At 52.1% G+C, this 20,557-nt stretch overlaps 1 protein-coding gene across 4 annotated transcripts in view; it reads right to left on the bottom strand.

The window, feature by feature from the left end:
* Positions 1-20,557, bottom strand: part of KCNAB2 (potassium voltage-gated channel subfamily A regulatory beta subunit 2) — a 111,231-nt gene that overhangs the window by 83,572 nt on the left and 7,102 nt on the right. The window lies entirely within an intron of this gene.

Raw genomic sequence — 20,557 nt, 5'->3', positions numbered from 1 at the left:
CCAACAACAACACACAAGGTTTCTGAAGTAAACTAATAAGCATAATTTGGGCCCACACTGTGCAATACCCTTCCCATGTGCCAAATCCTTAGGAAACTGAATGGAAGGTCTTGGGACGGTGCCTATCTTGTGGGTGCTGAGGCTGAGGGTGGGGGTGTGCAGTCTGCTCAGGGCCAGGTAGCCGGTAAACAGTGGAGCTGGAATCCGATGCTCAGATGCTAACCCTGGAGCGCTGGTACCTCATTAACCATCATTTGGCATTGCCTCTTTCTGGAACATCATCACCCCGTCACCCACTTTTAAAGACATCCAGTTTGCTGATAGCCTTCCGAAAATGACACCCAGAGCCAAGAGCTGCTTCTCATGTTGTCTGGTCGGCAGTGAGTAGAGCGAGGCTCTGGGACAGGGACTGGCAAATGACCACAGCCTGTAGCCAGATCTAGCCATCACCTTTGTTTGTATGGCCCAAGACCTCAGAATGATGTTTACATGTCTAAATGCTTGGAAGAAAAAACAAAAATAGAGTATTTCCTGGCACATGAAGATTATATGAAACTTAAATTCCAGAGGGAAAAATAAAGTTTTATTGGCAAGCCAATAAAACCAGTTGCCGATGAGTCCACTCTGACTCATGGCGACCCCATGTGTCAGAGTAGAACTGTCCTCCACTGGGTTTTCAGTGGCTGATTTTTCAGAAGTAGATCACCAGGCCTTTCTTCTGAGACACATCTGCATGGACTCAAACTGCCAACCTTTCAGTTAGCGGCCAAGAGTGTGAACTGTTGGCACCACCCAGGGACTTCTATCGGCACACAGCCACGCTCATTTGCTTATGTATGGTCTGTGGCTTCTTTCACGCTAGAACGGCAGAGCTGGGTAGTTGCAAGGAGAAGGTATCTGAAAACGTTTTAATCCTAAAATATTTTACTCTCTGGCCCTTTATAGGAAAATCTGCTGACCGTGTTCTAGGATAACCTTTTAGAAGGTCATGGCACACTCCTAGGTCAAAGAGGGTCTGCAGACACAGAAAATCCAACAATGGCTTTACGCACATACTTGTTGAATCCCACGCCCCCTGCTGCCCCCCAGCCCTCTCCCCACACCCACCCCGTATACCTGAACTTGTTTTCCAGGTCCAAGTCTAGGCTCTTCTTTCTCTCCTTGTGAATTTTCAATTAAATAAGATCATACGTAAGAGGCTCTTGGCACTGTACTCCACACAAGCTCTTGGTTATTACTATTTTGTTCAGGTGTATCTAGGTGGTTTGTTGACTTTCAAGCCAACTCTGGGATTCTGTTTAGAGCTTCATGGGATCATAACCTCTCTCCGGAGGATTTGACTCGCTAACCATTTTAACAGCAGATACCCAGAAGCCAGGCGTATTATGGCAGAAGCGTGATTTGCAGCATTTTGCCTATCTCTTTCCAAAACCTCACTATGAGGGGAACAAGGCAGAAGGTGTGGTTGCTAACGCCGGCTACTGTGAATCCTGGGGAACTGTTTGTGCCTGGATGGGGAAGGTGTCCAAAGTCCAGTGGAGTTTGTTGCTGGTGCCTGCTCAGCAGCATCACCGCCTTGGTACCCTACTGCCTCCAGCCCCATCACATCATGTATAAGCATTATTCTGAAGCCTTCATAAAATATAAACCTTCACGGTTTAAAAGCACACCATGCTTCATGACCTTGGGTTTGGAAACGGTTTCTTAGACATAACAACAAAAGCATGAAAAACAAAAGCAAAAATAAATAAGTTGGACTAAAAATAAAAACTTTTGTGCATCAAAGGACACTATTCCAGAGAATGAAAAAACAACCCAAAGAATGGAAGAAAATATTGCAAATCATGTGTCTGACAAGGGCTGATATGTTTAGAATATTTAAAGAACTCCTACAACTTAACAACAAAAAGTCAACCCAATTAAAAAATGGGCAAAGGACTTGAACAGATATTCTTCCAAAGAAGATATAAAAATGGCCAACAAACACATGAAAAGACGCTCAGCATCAAGACCGCAATGAGATACCACCTCACTCCCATTAGGATGGCTATTACTAACAAAACAAAACAAAACAAAACAAAACAAAACAAAACAGGAAATAACGGGTGTTGGCAAGGATGTGGAGAAACTGGAGCCCTCATCCATTGCTGGTGGGAATGTCAAATGGTACAGCCATTGGAAAACAGCTTGGTGTTTCCTCATAAAGTTGACTACAGGATTACCACATGACCCAGCAATTCTACTCATAGGTAGAAACCATGAAGAATTGAAAACAGGGACTCGAACACTTGTACACGAATGTCCATTGCAGCATTATCCACAGTAGCCAAAAGGTGGAAACAACCCAAGAGTTCATTAACAGATGAATGGATTAAAAAATGTGGTCTATCCATACAATCGGAACCCTGGTGTTGCAGTGGTTAAGAGCTACGGCTGCAAACCAAAAGGTCGCCAATTCAAATCCACTAGCCCCTTGGAAACCCTATGGGGCAGCTCTACTCTGTCCTATAGGATTGCTGTGAGTTGGAATCGACTTGATGGTATTGAGTTTGGCTTTTTTTTTTTTTTTTATCCTTATAATGAAGTATTTTTTGGCCCTAAAAAGGAATGAAGTTCTGATATATGCTACCACATGGGTGAACCTTGAAAACATTATGCTGAGTGAAAGAAGCCAGACACAAAAGGACAAATACTGTATGATTCCAGTTACATGAAATAGCTAGACAGGCAAATTCAAAGAGACAGAAAGTAGACATTACCTAGGGGCTGGGGCAGGGGGTGGGGTGGGGAGTTATTGCTTAGTGGACACACAGTTTCTGTTTGTGGTGATAAGACATTTTTGGAAATAGTAGTGATGTTTGTACAACATTGTGAATGTAATTAATGTCACTAAATTGTACACTTTAAAATGGTCAAAATGAAAAATTTTATGCTATATATACTTTACCAAAAGGAGTCCCTGGGTGGCGCAAATGGTTAAGTGCTCAGCTACTAGCCGAAAGGTTGGCGGTTTGAACCCACTTAGACGCTCCTCAGACGCTCCTCAGATGATAGGGCTGGCGATCTGCTTCTGAAAAGTCACGGCCTTGAAAATCCTACGAAGCAGTTCTACTCTGCACCCATGGGGTCGCCATGAGTCAGAATCGACTCGATAGCAACTAACAACAACAAAGTATGATTTACTGCAATTTAAAAAATTGGTTAAAAAAATCTCATCATGCTTCCCCCTCCCCCCCCGAAGAGACACCTCCAACGTGATATGCAATTTTTTTCCAAATGTCAGCACAGGTCACATAAAAAAGGCCGAATCTACTTCAGTACATCATGCTTGGTAAAGAAGAGGGTCAGTGAAAATGAGGAAGACCCTCTACGAGATGGACTGACGCAGTGGCTGCAACAATGGGCTCAAGCATAACGATTGTGAGGATGGTGAAGGACCAGGCAGTGTCTCATTCTGCTGTACATAGGGTTGCTATGAGTCAGAACCGACTCGATGGCACCTAACAACAACAACAACACTTCAGTTCTTGGCTCTACTGTCTACTGAGAGACTCCTTTTCCTCCCGGGAGGAGGCTGACGTGTTGCCACGGCCCAGGTTTGAAATAGCTCCCCTGTGACTCATTGAAGCTGGGGAATAGCTGAGACAGCATCAGCATAACTCAGGAAAAGAGACCCCAACAGCAAGGTCCCCTCCTGGCCCCTGCCCAGTGGAGCCCCCATTGCCCCCTCCCTCAGATGTGTGGGGAGTTCAGCAGGAGATGGTGGCCCAGCAGGGGGGGACCCCACCTGGCCTCTGTGCCCTCCTGGGAGTTGGGGGGAGAACCCCCCGGCTCGGACAGTTGGAGTTACCCGCAGGTGGGTGCCAGTGGCTGGAAGGCACCGGGCTCTGTTTCCCTTTCACTTTCACAGCCAGGTCTGAGGCCAATCATACGACTCAACTATCACTGGCCAAAAAGTTTCCTCATGTAAGAAAAACCAAACTATTGTAGAATTTTTAAACAACATCTCTAAAGCCCCCAATCAATACTAGCATATTAAAAACAATGCAGGACAACAACAAAAAAGAAACCATTAGCGTAGTAGCTGTCTTTGGGTGGACATCGTGCTTCCCCAGGAGGCTTAAGTATGTGAAGAAAATCAACCATGGCAGGGGTCGACCCATTTGTTCTGGAAAGGGCCAAAACCAAACCAAGTTTGATGCTGTTAAGCCAACCCCAACTCACGGGGACCCCATGTTTTACAGAGTACAACTACTCTGTAGGATTTTCTAAGCTGTAATCTTTTATGAAAGCAGATCGCCAGGCCTTTCTTCTGTGGTGCTGCTGATGGGTTGAACTGCCAACCTTTAGGTAAGTAGTTGAACGCAAACTACTTGTGCCACCCAGGGAGCTCATTGTAAAGGGCCAAAAACCCGCTGCTGTTGAGTCAATTCCAACTCACAGTAACCCTATAGGCCAGAGTAGAACTGCCCTGTAGAGTTTCCAAGGAGTGGCTGGTGAATTCGAACTGCTGACCTTTTGGTTAGCAGCTGAGCTCTTAGCCACTGCACCACCAGGGCTCCTGTAAAGGGCCAGAGAGTAAATATTTCAGGCTTTTCAGGCCAGACAGGCTGTGTCACAAGGACTCTGTGGTGCAAAGACAGCCAGAGACAATACGTAAATGAAAGGGCATGGCTGTGTACCAATAAAACTTTATTTATAAAAACAAGTGGTGGGCTGCATTTGGCCCTCAGGCTGTAGTTTGCAGACCCCTGATCTATGACATTATGAAAAAAGTATATGAAAGTGTCCAGAGACTAAAGTTTATTAGCGGTTGCCAGGGGCAGGTGGGCAGGAGGCAGAAAGGAGAACCAATGCTTAGGAGCCACCAAGCTTCTGTTAAGGGTGATGGTATAATTCCGGAACAGAGAAGGGGGATGGGTGCACAACATGATGAACATAGTTAATGTCACTGACCTGTACACATGAAGACTGTTGACATGTCAAATGTTTTGCTACGTATACACATACAACAAAAAAAATGTTGTTTTAATAAAAAGAGAAAAAAAGTGACGTTCACTGTAATGAAATTAAAGCAGAGCCACAGCCCCTCCTGATGTCTAAGTGCTCATACTGCATCCCTGCTCCGTAGGTAGCTGGGTGCCAGCAGTGTCCAAGCCACAGCCCTGTCTTTTTGTGGAGGACATCCTGAGTCAGGAGGGGAACCCCTATAGATCAAAGAGGAACTTTCCTGGCCAAGCGGTGACCCCGAGACTGCCTGCTGGCTGAACTCCTGCCCCCATGCTCAGTGCAAAGCAGAGAGTGCAAAGGCCCATCTGCAGCCCTCGTGTGGCTCTGAGAGTCCTCCTTATCCTGCTTTTATGAAAATGGTTAAGCACTTGACGACTAGCTGAAAGGCTGGCGGTTTGAACACACCCAGAGGTACCGCAAAAGAAAGGCCTGGCAATCTGCTTCCAAAAGGTCACAGTCTTGAAAACCCTTTGGAGCACAGTTCTACTCTGCACATGGGGGGTCGTTATGAGTCAGAATTGACTAACAACAATTACACTGCTACTTCTCTAGCTCTGATTTATACCTGGTCACAGGCCTTAATCTGTTCTGGGGTAAACATGACAGAGAGGTCCCCAGCCATTCCTCTGCGCCGCCTGTCGCCAGGAGAGGCAGAAAGCTGAGGACAGCTGGCCTTGCGCAGGCTGCTCCCTCCAAAGCCTCGCTATTTTTGGTGACTCTCTGTGCCTCATTTATTTTTGATTTGCTCATACAGACTCTATGTTCTTTCTCTCCCCTGCACTGAAATGAAATAAATGCAGTATTTTTAAACTCTGTGTGTCACCTCGTGATGAGCTTGATGAGTATTGTCGAGGAGGCTCCTCGCGTGAGACAGGACAGAGGCCGTGCCTCCCTCTTCTAGACACAGTGGCCGGCCCCGTCCTGGGGACAGGCTGGGCTTTGAGGTCAAGGACCTGTGTTGAAATTGGACTTGGAAAGGCTGAGGGTTCATGGACACCCGGGAGGTGCCCCTGAGCCAGTGGGTATAGAGGCGTGGGATGCCCATCTGAGTGGCAGCCTGTGCAATATCGCTGGGCAGGGGCCCGAGTCACTGTGTGTGACAGCATGGCCTGAGAAGACACAAGGGTCAGGGCTGTCACATGTACTGGTTCATTCAATCCTTGCCCCAGAGTCCCAAGAAGTTGGTACTGTGGTTAACCACAGATGACCACTGGGAAAACTGAGGTTTGGAATGGTTAAGTTGCCCCACCCATGATCACTTCATAAGTGGCAGTTCTAGGAGTTCATTTTCCAAACCACAGCTCTGTCCTACCACAGGCTGTTAGGGATTGAACTGTGTCCCCCACCAAAATGTGTTGGAATCCTAACACCTGTCCCTGTGGATGGGAATAAGGATTTCTTTGTGATGTTAACGAGGCCACTATCAGTGTCCGGTATGTCCTAAACCTAAACACTTCTGAGTGATATAAAGGGCAGCCTAGACACAGAGACAAGCAAGCACCAAAGGGGAAAGACAGATGCCACATGAAGACTGTCACGGAACTAAGGAACAGAAGCTGAAAGAAACAAGAGAGAGAACCTTCTCCTAGAGCTGGTGCCCTGAATTCAAACTTACAGCCAGCCTCCTGAGCTGTGAGAAAATAAATGTCTGTTTTTTAAATCCACCCCCTTGTGGTATTTCTGTTAAGCAGCTCCAGGAGACTAAGACACAGTGGAGAAGTCTGGGGACAGACACAGAAACCAGAGAGGCCTTCTCCTAAGATGATATGGAGAGGGACCAGGTTCTCTCCCTTGAGAATCATTCCTAGTGCTAACGAATGGGCCCCAGGAGCTCCTCCTGGAGGATGCTTCTCATGCCCTCGCCCCCACCCCCTTCCCTCCAAGATAAACCTCTCCAAAAACTTGTCTATCCTGTCTCCACGCACCACCCGCCCATTGTAGATAGGTCATCCTGTAGGGCTCTGTGCCCACCACCCACCCAAGCAGGGATTTCGTGTGGTCAAGCCCAGTGGGCACTGTCCTCATTGTCACTCTTGGTGACTGAGACCTCCTGCAAACGCCTTTCCTCTCCCTGTGGCCCCATCCTCTGGTACCCCCGCCCTCTCTGCCCAGCCTCCCACACAGGGAGGACAGGATGGAGTTCTCTTGTCTATACTCTCTTTCCAGGGAGGTCTTGCCTGGGCCACAGCTTCACACCCAGCCCAAATGCTCGTATTCAGATTCACACCCCAGCCAGATGGCCCCCCCGGAGCCAGACTGACTATGAGATTACCCTCTTTGCCAGGCACCCAACAGGTCACCAGTGCAGAGTGGAGGGTGCACTTGGGATTTCCCCCTGGACCTCTCTGTTCCTCCTTGAGGCTGCTCATACTCAGTGACTGCTCACACCCCAAATGCCAGTCACCCCAATCCCTCCCTGCCCCCCCACTGCTTCCTTGTTGGCGAGTCCCCTCGTCCTGCCTGCACTGTGGCTACAGGCCTGACGGGCTCTGGCTCCTACGCCTGCCCACCAAGACCCATTCTCCCATGGCAGCCTCAGATGTTTACATCAGCCCCTCACAACCCCCTCACTCTGACGGCTCCTTTCACCCTGAAAGTCAAATTCTGCCATGGCTGACAGAGCCCCAGCCCCGCCCGCTGCCCCTGTACTGGTAGGGGCACAGTGAGCTCTCACACCAGCTTTGGTTAGGGATGAAACCAGGCAGAGTGCCTGCCCTCGCAGGGACCATCAGCAAAGACACAAGTAACTACGTAGAATGATGGATAGTGACACATGCCACAGCAAATGCCACAGAAACTCAAAGTAGGTGCGGGAGGTGGGAGCTGGTATGGGTGTGGTGGGTTGACTGTGGCCCCCAAAGATATGTCCATTCCTAAAACCCGGACACTGTAATTGTTCTGATTTGTAAAAAGGGTCTCTGTAGATGTAATTAAGTTAAGGATCTCAAGAGGAGATCATTCTGGGGATTACCCAACCCACTGCCATTGAGTTGATTCTAGCTCACGGCGACCCTATAGGACACAGTAGAACTGTCCCATAGAGTTTTCAAGGCTATAGTCTTTATGGAAGCAGGCTGGTACATCTTTCTCCTACGGGGTGGCTAGTGGGTTTGAACTGCCGACCTTTTGGTTAGCAGCCAAGTGCTTTGCCACCGTGCCACGAGAGCTCCTCTGGATTACCCAGGTGGACCCTAAATCCAGTGACCATGTCCTTATAAGAGGCAGCGAGGAGAAGGCTTAGAGGAGAGAAGGTGGTATGAAGATGGAGGCAGAGATTGGAGTGATGCTGCCACAAGCCCAGGAACACCTGGGGTGACCAGAAGCTGGAAGAAGCAAGGAAGGGTCCTCATCCAGAGCCTTATAGTCTTTAAAGGGAGCATGGCCCTGCTGACACCTTGATTTCAGATTTCTGGCCTCCACAACTATCAGAGGGTATCACTTCTGTTGTTTTAAACCACCTGCTTTGTGGTCCTTTGCTGCAGCACACCCAGGAAATAACACAGGGCAAGTGTTGTGTTTTCACTCAGGGTGGTCAGGGCAAGCCTTTCCCAGGAGACCACATCGGATTAGAACTGAGGGAAGAGTAGGTGAGCCTCTGGGTCTCTGGGGAAGGGCGATTCCTCTGATGGAGAAGCACGTGCAGACCTGCGGGGAGAAGACCCAGGAGGCTGTGTGGCCTGAGGGGCATGAGCCAGGTCATTCCACCTGCTCTTCCCAGGGAGGGGAGGCTCTCTGGCAGCCTCCATGGGCTGCCTTCAAGTGGTTTTACAGTGGCAGTGTGCAGGCCCTGCAGGACGAGGTTGGGATCTCGGGCCATGGCTCAACTTGATAGTGTCCAGCAGGTCCAGAGTCCCCCATCAGGAAGATGCCCATTCATGAAGCACATTGGAGAGCAAGGTATTTCATGGACTGCCACCAGGGTGCACATGCAATACATACGCACACAAGCATGCACACAAACACACACATATATGCACATACACACACGCAAATGCTCCTGCATGCACACACGTATGTGCACACACATGCACGTGTATACACACATACATGCGTGCACACACAAACACATACACACACACCCCAGGCCAGCTCCTCTTCCTCCAACTACTCCTGCTTTCAGTGCTCTGCTCTGGGAATCTGCTCCCAGATCACCCACCAGGATCAGCTTGCTCCCTTGGAGCTTTGGGTCCCACCTCCACACCCAATCCTCGCTGCACCTGCAGCCCTGCCCTGAGCTCCAGGTGCAGATTTTTGGCCACCTATTGACTCTGTCTACACCCATGTCCAGTGGTCTCTGAAACGTGGCGACCAAAGTGACCTCCTCTGCCCACCCTGCGGGGCCATTGTTTTTCCAGACTCTGCTCAGGAGGCCTGGACCACAGCTGTCACTTGTCACCAGAGCCCCGTTTCTATTTCTCAACTGCAGACCCATCACGTCATGCTTTTTCTTCAGTTCTTGGCGGCTGCCCAGGGCCTGCAGTGCCTAGTCCCGGTGCCTTGGCTTGGCATGTAGAGCCCTTCACAGGTGCCCCTGTCTGCTCTCTCTGCCTCTGTCTTCACACACCTAACCTCGGGCACACCTGACCTCGGGCACACCTGACCTCGGGCACACCTGACTTTGGGCACATTTGACCTCAGGCACATCTGACCTCCTGCATACCTGACCTCAGCCTCTTCTCCCTCACACTCATGTGCCAGTACAGCCCCCCTTGTGTCTGCTGCACCCTCAGAAGGGGCCTGCATCTGTCCACTGCTAAGGAGTAACTCAGCCTCAAGGTCCAGTCCGAGGCTGCACCCCACACTATCCACAGTGGTTACCCCGGGAGTGGGCAACGACAGGGAGTTAAGTTGGCACTTTCTAACACCTCCACCCTCTACATTTAATGACTTGCTTGAAGTCTGACTGAGCAGCAAAGAGCCCGGCACATTCTTCACACACCCTCCCCCCATTCCCCAAGACATCTAGGATGGCCCTGGGGAGAACAAGCTCCCAGTGGCTTCCCAGTCCAAATCATCACCAGTTGAACCCGAGCCCAGCTCCCAGCATCCTAATCTCCAGTAAAGCCCTCCCCGACCCCACTCCAAGCCAACTAATGGGGCACATGAGGCAGACATGCCCCACCCCCGGGTCCCCACCACTTACATTCACCTGCACAGGGTCGAGGAGGGACTCCCCAACTTGCCCTTGATAAAACAGATGATGCTCGACCAGGAATTCCCTTTCAACTAGGGGACATGGGGATGTCGCCATATGGGGGTTGGGGCAGATGGCACATTCCTGAACTCCCAGAAAAGCAGGTGCAGCCCCTCCCAGGACTCCCTAAGATGGGCTTCTCTAAGCATGGCCTGTAACCCTGGTTGCACTTCAGATGGTTCTAGAGCTTCACATCTCTTTATTTCTTTCTGATTTTCAAAACAGAAATAAAAAATCCTCACAACTGAACCAATAAGCAACATCATGATAAATGGAGAAAAGACTGATGTCAAGAATTTCCTTTTACTCGGATCCACAATCAATGCCCACGGAAGAAGCAGTCAGGAAATCAAACGACGTATTGCATTGAGCAAATCTGCTGCAAATGACCTCTTTAAAGCGTTAAAGTAAAAAGCAAAGATGTCACTTTGAGGACTAAGGTGCACCCGACCCAAGTCATGATATTTTCAACCATCTCATACGCATGTGAAAGCTGGACAATGAATAAGAAAGACCGAAGAAGAATTGATGCCTCTGAATTACAGTGTTGGCGAAGAATATTGAACATACCATGGACTGCCAGAAGAACAAACAAGTCTGTTTTGGAAGAAATATAGCCAGAGTGCTCCTTGAAAGCGAGGATGGCCAGACTTCATCTCATGTACTCTGAACATGTTATCAGGAGGGACCAGTCCCTGGAGAAGGACATCATGCTTGTACAGTAGAGGGTCAGCGAAAAAGAGGAAGACCTTTGATGAAATTGACTGACACAGTAGCTGCAACAATGGGCTCAAACATAAAATGTTGTGAGGATGGCATAGGACTGGGAAGTGTTTCGTTGTGTTGTACATAGGGTTGCTATGAGTCAGAACCAACTTGACAGTACCTAACAACAACAACTACTTCCCTTGACAATCACCCCTTCATTACGATGCTTGGTGCTGGGTTTCTCTTTACTGCAGAACAGCAAGCTTCATTTAAAAATAAACTTAGGATAAGAGGTGAGCCGACTAACAGAAAAATGCAAACTAAGTAACAGGGCTGGTGGCGTGTATACATGCCCCAAGTCATGAAGACGAAAGGCCAGTGACTGCAGTGTAGGAGTCAGATGCCCCAGATGGGGGCTGGGGTGGAGAGAAACAGAGAGAGTCAGAGAGTGAGACCAAGAACCCCATACACAGAGCACTCCCTCACAGCCTCAAGCCCCGGAATCCCCCGGAAGCAAAGGTAGATGACATCTCCAGCAGCTATCAGAGCAGAGCCCCAGGGCAAAAGTGAATGCACGGTCATCAGGCAGTTCTTTCTTTCCTTTAGAACTAATTTCACCCCTTTTGTGGGAGCAGAGTCCTCCTGTCACAGAAAGTGGATCAAGAGAAATTAGAAAGAGGCTTGAAAACCCATGCAGGCCAGCCCAGGGAGAAGTGCTGGTGGGTGGTCTAGGCAAGGGGCCCATGTCTGAATGCACGCGCATGCATGCACACACACACACACATGCTCACATGTTCAAACATGTGCATACACAAATGTGTGCATGCAAACATGCACACGTGCATATTCATAGGCACATTTTCATGTACAGACTCATGGGCGCACACGTGTTCATACACAGACACTCATACAGGTGCATGCATTTACATGCATAAATGCAAGTGCACACATTGACATGTACATACAGGCATGTGTGGACACACGTACATACACATACACAGGGCCACTCCACCCAGTTGCCTGACCCCACATATACCCAGAGAAGCGCAGGGAAGGCCTCAACTGCATAGGCTAGATGCCCTGCCCCAGGCCAGGCCCCTCCCTTCCTGTAGAAGAAATGGCATCCTCCCACCCATCCTGGGCTCCCCGGCCCCTCCTGCTGCTCTGAGAGCAACAGATGGTCCGCAGGGCAAGAATAGAACCAACCCAAGAACCCCTTCTGGCTGCAGCAGCCAGAAAGAAGGCTTTGAACAATGGCACAATTCCAATCTAGGTGGCCAAAGGATACAAAGCCAAACGGCAGGGATGAAGAAGAGGGGGCAAACATGGCAGACGTGTCTCCAGGACATGTGGAATATCCAACCAGAGTGCACTCCAAACACGGACTTAAGGATGTTTCTGCAGTGCCCGACATTTTTGTTGGGCCACTTCTACCTCCCTGGGTGGACAGCATGGCAGGGTGGGGGTGGGGGGCTTTTGCTTTCCTCCCTCTGAGGCCTAGACAAGCTTGACCTCCTGCTTTAACAGCTCTTACTGCAGCTGCCTCCGGGGCAGTGGGCTGGGAACACACAGGCCTTGGCTGAGGCCACAGAAATCTCCAACCAGGTGGCTCCAGCCTCCCACATAAGTAACCCCCTAGGAGCAGCCCCCTGGGTAGATACGGCAGCCTCCGGTGGGCCAGGACAACACGGGTAGGTCAGAGTTAGAGACTAGTGAAATCTCCCAGGGACTGGAGGGGCTGTAGGCCAGAGCCCTTGCAGCAGCTGTCATGGGTCTCCGTCTCCTGACAATCCATCCCTCTGCACTCCCTGCCACCCCCTCCCCACCACCCCCCCAGCTTTCCTTTCACAATCTGTTTCAGGTCTTTTGATACCAAGAGCATGTCTCACCCTGGTCTACTGTCAGGCATAGCATGTCTTGTCCTTCTGGAAGTTTCTTAAAGGTAATGAACAGAACAGAGAAGTGAGGGAGACCCTTATGTCATGACGACTGTCCTCTGGAGCAGGCAGGATACTGTGGGGGTGGCGGGGGGCGGGGGGGACTTCCTGCTGTGGGGACCCAGTGCAGTGGAACTCAACTTGGCATTTCTCTTGTGACACCCAAACTGCCCTTCACACTAAATGGAAAACAAGCTGTTGGTCTTAGTGGCCCACCTTCAGGATTCCCTCTCCACTGGTACTAGTTAAACAGGTACCAGTGAGAGGATTCCTGGCATGGCAGTGCCTCCTGGTCCCCATATTTACCAGTGCCCTTGGGGACAGCCATGGAAACCCAAGGGACTCCAGGCATCACCCACAGGCCACGCTGAGCTCTGGGGACTCTGCTCTGCAGCATATCTGGGCCCCTTCCACCTGGGTGGGACTTCAGAGAGAGATGGAATCTCCATGTCCACCCCTGAGTGGGAAATCAGTGAGCCTGGGGCCGTGGGGAAGGGCAGAACAAGGAGGTCTGGATCACAAGCCTCTGTCCCCCACTGCAATGGTGCTTGCGATGGGGATGGGGGGAGACACAGTGTTCGCAGGGCCTGGTTTCGCCCTCCTTGTTGAGCACAGAATAAAGAGGGAAAGGAAACGCTGTCTCCTCTCCCAGCCAGGCTGGAGTCTGTTGAACTGAGCCAAGGTAGGAAAAACCCACAGAGGGGAGGGGGAGGGGGAGACGACAAGGCCAGCTTTTCCAATCACGATTGTGACTGCGTTTTAAACCCTGACTCAGCTTGGCTGCAGCTGAGGCAGAGGCGGCCCCACTCTCCACTCTCTTCTCCCTGCTCTGCTCTCTGAAGGGAGGGAGCGGCTCCAAGCTGCTCCATAGGCGGGTGGCACAGGGGGGAGGCTTTAACCCCTTACACCCCAGCACAGAGGAGGAGGGAGAGGTTTCCCCGGATGGGCAATTTCAAGAGATAGGCACTCAACACCAGGTACCCATCTTGGGGTGTCTTGACCACCCCAGGGGGTCCGCCTGGAACACTGCCTTGCCCCCACTGGCTCCCCTGCCACCCCCGTGTGGCTGGAGTCTTGCCCCCTCTGGAGCCCCCCCTACACAGTGCCAGGCCAGTGAGGAGTAAGCGGGTATTAATGTCATGCCCAGATGAGTTTCTGCAGCGGCATTAGAAGGTTCATAGGCTGTGGGGCGGTGAGGGTGGGAGTAGGGGACAGAAGCTGTCCTTGGCCCATCCCCTGGCCAGCCCTGTAGAGGGATGTTCTGGTGCTGCTTCTAGCCAAGCCCCCCAGCTCCTGGTAGCTCACTGCTGGTATCCACACACTCACCTACTACGGCTCTTGGGGCTGTGCGGAGGGCGTGTCTGCCTCAGGGGCAGGACTGAGAGGACTCTGCAGGGGCTGCACTGGTGATATCCTCCCTGGCCTAGCTGGTGCTGCTCCGGGTGCTGCCCCCGCTTCTCCCGCCGGTCCTCTGCTCTAACCACAGGCTGGCCTGTGGGTGCTGGCTCTCTTGGCAGCATGCATGGCCACAGGCTAGCTCTCTCTCACTAGATGGGGCTTTTTGAGATGGTGCCCGGCTGTGCACAGAAACCCCTGGCAACTGCCCCTCATCACTGGTCACTCAGGGCACAGCCAGGCCCACCCGGGTTTGGAATCATGGGTCTTGGCTTACAGCTGTGTGGCCTGGGGTGAAACTAATGTCACCTCTCTGAATCTCAGTGTCCCCATCTGTAACAGGGACTAATAGCAGGACTTGCCTTGAGGGTTGCTGTGGGGATTAGTGGGGCAAGTTATGAGAAGGGGTCTAGCACGGTGCCTGGTGCACAATAAAGTGGCCATTCACCACAGTTCCCAGCAGCTCCCACTGACCTTATACCAAGTGGGTGCTGGACACTGAACAATGGATACTATTACTGCACTTGAGCTGGATTTCAATCATGATCCTTGAGAGAGTTTAGGTGAAAAGATCTCGGGTCCATCTGCTAGGAGTGTTCGGAACTTGGGGAGGCAGATGTTCACTGGGCAGCAGGGTGGATGGATCTGCCTCTGGGATCAATGATCAGAGCCCCTAAGGTGCCCACCCTGGACCCCTTGAAGTGTACAGCATGAACCCACCCCTTCTGGGGGAGGCATGGGAGGCATCCTGAGAAGAGGGCTCCCCTGGGTACCACTCATTTGCCTTGTTTGGATGCCCTGCCCATTCTCACATGCCCAGGTGTCTCATCACCCTCAGATAATCACCAGTGAAAGGCAGGGCTAGGTTTCTGAGGCCACCCAGTCTGCTAAACCCACTTCTCTGCACCAGGAGAGTGGCTCTGCCTGTCCTAACACACCAGTAGGTGTGACCAGGAGACCCCACACTGGACCTCACGCCCACTCGGGGTGAAACTGAGTCCCAGCTCCAGGTATAACTGCTGGTTTCTAAGAGACGTAAGCAGCACAGCCCAGCTCAGCTCCCCACCTCCCTGGCGAGGCTCCCTCCTGCACCTCTTGGCTGGTAACACGCCTTATGCAATCCTTGCTAAAGGGAAACGGATCATCACACCACAGGGAAAGCCACAGAAGCTTCTGGAGGCTAGGAATCAGAGGCAACAACCCACCTCAGCTTTGAAGCCCTCAAACCTTGGCAGGTGTGTGGGAAGCGGAGAAATAGTCTCCCCAGGGGGAAGTGGTCCCGTGCCCTATTCCCCACCTTGGCGGGGTGGGGTTTTTGCAGGGAGATTTCTGTAGCTCTCCCCGCCCTGGCATTTGTGAACAGGCACGTGGGGCTCCTCCCTGCTCTCCAGGGGACTGTAAGAATAAATAACAAATGGTTACAAAGAAGCTTACGGTCCCATATCCACGAGATAGGGGCATAAAAGATTAATCTCTCATCCAGGCAGCACTACAGGAGCAATTTGAAAGCCGGCTTTACTCCACCACTGCCCCTAACCGCTCTATTGAATTAAAAGCTATGCAAAGAAAACCATCAGGGACTGTTCCTGTGCAATCACATAATTAACCAAAAAAGAAAAAAAAGTTTTTAAATGAAAGTACTCAGGGCTGGTGAGACTGTGATGAAGCTACTATGCTGAAACACTGCTTCAGCGGCGGCTCACAGCAGTTTTTTGGGGGAAGGAATTGGGTAATACAGGTTCATAGCTTTGGGTCTGGAAATCCTACTTATCTAAATTTATCCTAGGGAACTCGTTACAGAGAGGAAATAAAGTTAGACACACACGAATGTTCACCAGAGCCTTACTTGGACGAGTAAAAGACGTGAAATTTCTAAGGACCTAAAGTTTAATGAAGGAAAAACAACCAGCAGAACATAACATGGTCACTACGAGGGCGGCGTCCCTGTTTGGGAAAGTGCTACATATACCTGTTTGCAGCAGGTGGAGATACACAGGTGAGCGCGAGGAGCCCCTCCTTGGAACACACTCATACTCCTGCCTCAGGCTCAGTCACCCCTCACTGGTGTGGGGGTGTACTTTGTATGTGGGAAGCAGGACAAGTGGGGGCTCCCGCTGGAGACTCCTGCCAAGGTGCTGGGGTACAGCAGGCAGTTGGGGCAAGTCTGTGTCCCTGTATGGTCCCCCTCGTTTGGCACCTGCTGACCGTGATCCAGGAGGGAGGCCAGGGTGAGCATCTGCTCCGTTAATGAGGTGGCCAGGGGTGCAGGCTTGAGTGTTCCCTGCTGTCGCATTCTAGCTCTGTCACTGGGTAGTTGCATACCTGAGGCAAAGATTGGCACCTGTTTATATCCATGCTCTCACCTGTGAGGCATGGATAATTATAGCGGTTCCTCCAAGGACAGTTAAAAGATTAAGATAAATGCATGTAAGGCATTAAGCCTGGCAAAGAGGGAGTCCTCAACCAATGGCAGCTGCCAATACAGATAATGGCAGTGATAGCTGTCATTGTGATTACCCCCTAAGAGTCAAAGGGACACCTAACTCCTCTTCCCAAAGACAGGGCATATACATTTACCTGTCCAGTTCCCTGCCACCTGCCCCCCAGTCCAGGCAGACCTGGAGGCCCTCAGCTCCTTGGACACCTGCTCCCGGGATGCTGGGTTTCTTGGCCTGCCATCTGGGACATTCGGCTAGATGCCCTGGGAGATTGCTGTTGTTAAAAGGAGTGACCTCCTATAACTGAGTGTTTGGTTGTCAAAACTCAGGTGGTGTCCTGGTTGCTGCATGGTGGTGTCTGCAGGGAGGCTGTGCTGGGGGAGGCTCCCAGCTGGAGGCATCAGATCCCGGCCCCAGAGTCACAGCAGGCCCGCACCTGGCCATCGCCTCTTCTCAGATGCACGGGCATGTCCTTGCTGACTGCCCCTCTGGCTGGCTGCCAGGCCTGAGGCTGCCCCACTCTCTACTGGGCACTGCCTATTGTTCCAGGGTGGAGGCCAAGACACCCTAGGGAGGGTGCAGTGAGCAGATATGGGTGCCTCCAGTTGTCCACCTTCCCAGCAGGGGCCCTTGGTTCTCCTGGTTCTGAAGGCATCCCTGCCGGTCACAGCCAGCCTAAGGGAGATGAGACCTGGGTACCTGCTATGGAGACATCTTCCCCTTTGTCTGCCTCAGAGGGCACAGGGTTGGACCCAGGGTTCAGCTTAAGGACCCCAAGCTCATGAGGCTGCTGATGTGTAACATTTTGGCTCCTCTGAGTGTACCTAGGAGTAGGAGGGGACAGAAGAGCAGGTGAGGAGCGTGAGTTAAGCCTCGCCAAGAGCACGTGGACCCATCAGAACTGTGGTGGCCACCTCTCTCTGCAGTGCAGAGCCTGGACAGTATGCTGAGGGAGCTGGGGCGGGGGTGGGGGTCGGGGTCAGCCTCCAAGGCTCCAAGTGCATCAGCCCCAGAGCATGGGGCAGTTTTAAGTCCAGAATCTGCCTGAGTCCAGCAAGGTATCTCTACCTGAAGGGGAAGCAAGGCCTTTTGCATTCTCAGTAATCCTGCCTCTCGCACCCACACAAATGGGGAGAGGAGGGTCTCCCTGGGAACTGAGCATGGACTGTCTGCCTCAGAAAGGGGAGCAGCTGGGGCTGGGGGACACAGGTGGGGGAATCCCTCCCAAGAAGGATTTGGCACAAGGAGGGTCCTGGAAGAATCCGCACATGGGTTTGGTGTCTGCCCTGGTGCTTCCCATCTCTGACTGTCCCTGAGCCAGATGGCGGCCACCCTGACTGTGAGCTGGGTCCCCACCTCCGTCCCAGCCCCACTAGGCAGATGGTCCAACATGTGCTGTCTCTGCCCCAGCCCCCGCCCTCTCGGCTGACATTTTACCTTCTGGGGAACAGTGGTGTAGTGGGAAGAGTTGGCTGTTCCCTGTGGCTGTGGGTGCCTGCCGTGGGCGCCTGGGGGATGTGTGGGCTTGTGCAGTGACGGGGACACCCTGCCCATCCTCACCTGCACTGTCCAGAATGGACCAGGTATGGCAGTTATGACTACTGTAAGGGACACACACTGTCCTCACCGCACAGTCCAGGAAGCGCCAGGTGTGGCAATCAGGACCACTGTGATGGACATGTACTCTCTGTCCTTACCCGCACAGTCCAGGAGGGACAAGGCAGTAATGACCATGGTGGATACTTGGACAGAGACCTACAGGACCTGGTGAGGGCACCTGGGAGCGAAGCTGTGACCCAGCTCTGCCAAGAAGTTATGAGTCCTCCCTGAGCCTCAGTTTCCCTCTCCCTAAAATGAAGAAGCTGCACTACACAAAGGCAGAGAGTGAAGAGCTTGAGGGATTTCCTTCAACCTGAGCCCCAGCCAGCTCTAAAGGTTGGGACCTCAGCTCTGTAGGGTGGGAGCCAGTGAGGTCCCACATCAGTGATGCGCCCTTAGACTGGAGCTCTTCAGAGACCACGGCACTGTAGGACAGGCTGGAGGGAAGGACCCCTGGCTCTGGGCTCTCCCCATATTTGGGTGGTGCCAGAACAAGCTGGGGCCGCACCTCCCTACTCTTCATGCTGCTCATACAGGCTGCCCTCGGAGAACCTCCCGGTTTACCACAGAGCCCCATCAGCCCCACGGCACCCATACAGTCCAGCAGGTGGCTGGGCAACTCCAGCAGTGCCCATGGTTACCATGGTTACCAGGCTTGGGGTGTGTGTGTGTGGAGAAGCCCTCTCCTCCACATCCCTCTCAGCCGGCACCGCAGTGGGCTCTGCCAGAACCTCACTCCCGGCGCTGCTGGGTGAGACAGGAACAAGGGCCCAGCCAGGCACTCAGGCTGTGTGTGTGCATATATGTATGTGTGTGCGTATGTGTGCATACATGCATGCATGTATATGTGCATGTCAGTGTATATGTGCACACACACGGGCATATATGTGTGCACACATGTATGTTCACAAATGTGCATGTTTGTGTATGTGAGCATGCACGTGTGTGTATGTGCATGTGTTATACATGTATACGTGTGTGCATGCACATGTGTAGGGGTATTTCTGTGTGAGTTTGGGGGATGGCGATCATGGTCAGCTGGAACAGCTCAGAGCTCTGGAGGGCCCATGGGCTCAGGGCAGGGCTGGAGGACTCATGGGCTATGGGCTCTTCCCTCCCCACACACTGGATGAATGAACTGATGACCCAGCTCAGCCCCTCTGAGGAGGCGGGAGCCTCTTTTAAAGATGCCCAGACACACATCTCCTTTCTTGTCCAGCCTAGTGTCCCCTACCCTCTCCTGATGGCTTCTAATGCCCCCTGCCATCTCTGCACCTCTGCATACACAGCTCTCCCTGCCCAGAGGTCACACCCCTTCCTTCCTCCAAATGCAGAGGCCCCTGGGTTCAGGTCCGGCCCAGCCTCACTGCCTCCTTTCCTGGCTGCAGTGCCCATGTGGCACTTCCATGCCGTGGACTACACAGCTCCTCCCCATGGACTGAGGGCCCCAAGGGCAGTGGCTTCATCTGCGCCCCTGATTCTGGGGTCAATGTAGAACGAATGGCAGTCCTCAGCTACAGGCTACATGCTCACAAAGCCACTGAGAGACGATGCTCTCCTCCACCTGTAACTGCAGCCTCTCAGGTTGCAACATGAGGTCCAGATGGCCTACATGCTTCATCTAAACAAGTCTCTTTTTTGGGGGAAATATCACTCTTCCTTTTGAAATGCCTCCATCCAGGGCTCCATATATAACTGTTACTGGGTCATCAGGACTGAGGGTCCCAGGCCTAGAGGGAGGTCCCTGCGTCCCTTGGCTGCTCCCACAAACCTGGATTTCTGAGTGAGGAGAGGCAGTGCAGCAGTAGCCGGCACCTCTGCAGTGTCCCTGCACGGGACAGCCTGTCGCCTGGATGCCCTCCAGAGAGACGTGGGCAGAATTCGACAGTGAAAGAAAAGGGGAGCAAGGGTGAAGCTCAAGGGACTTGTGAGCATACACACATGCATGCACATAACACACGTGCCCATGTGCACACACACACACACACACATACATGTACACGGGCAGGAGGCAAACAGGGAGTGCTGCTGCTCCTGGGAGGAGTCAGCCACCCATCCCTGGGGAAAGGTGGCGACTTTAAGTTGGGATTTGCAACTCCTGTTCCAGGCATCATCTGTCCTTTCCAGGGGCAAAGAGACAGAGAAAGCTGGGCCTCCAGTCCTGCTACCTGAATGCCTACTGGCCTGGTAACTAAAAATACCTCCTTCTCACTGAGAGGGAAAGGCAACACCCCCTGGGGGTGTGAGGCAGCTGAGCAGAGGTTCAGGAGAGAAGA

Source organism: Elephas maximus, chromosome 3 (assembly GCF_024166365.1).
Source record: "Elephas maximus indicus isolate mEleMax1 chromosome 3, mEleMax1 primary haplotype, whole genome shotgun sequence".
Taxonomy (NCBI): domain Eukaryota; kingdom Metazoa; phylum Chordata; class Mammalia; order Proboscidea; family Elephantidae; genus Elephas; species Elephas maximus.
Note: the sequence above shows the minus strand (reverse complement) of the source record. Positions and strands in the feature narration are given on the sequence as shown.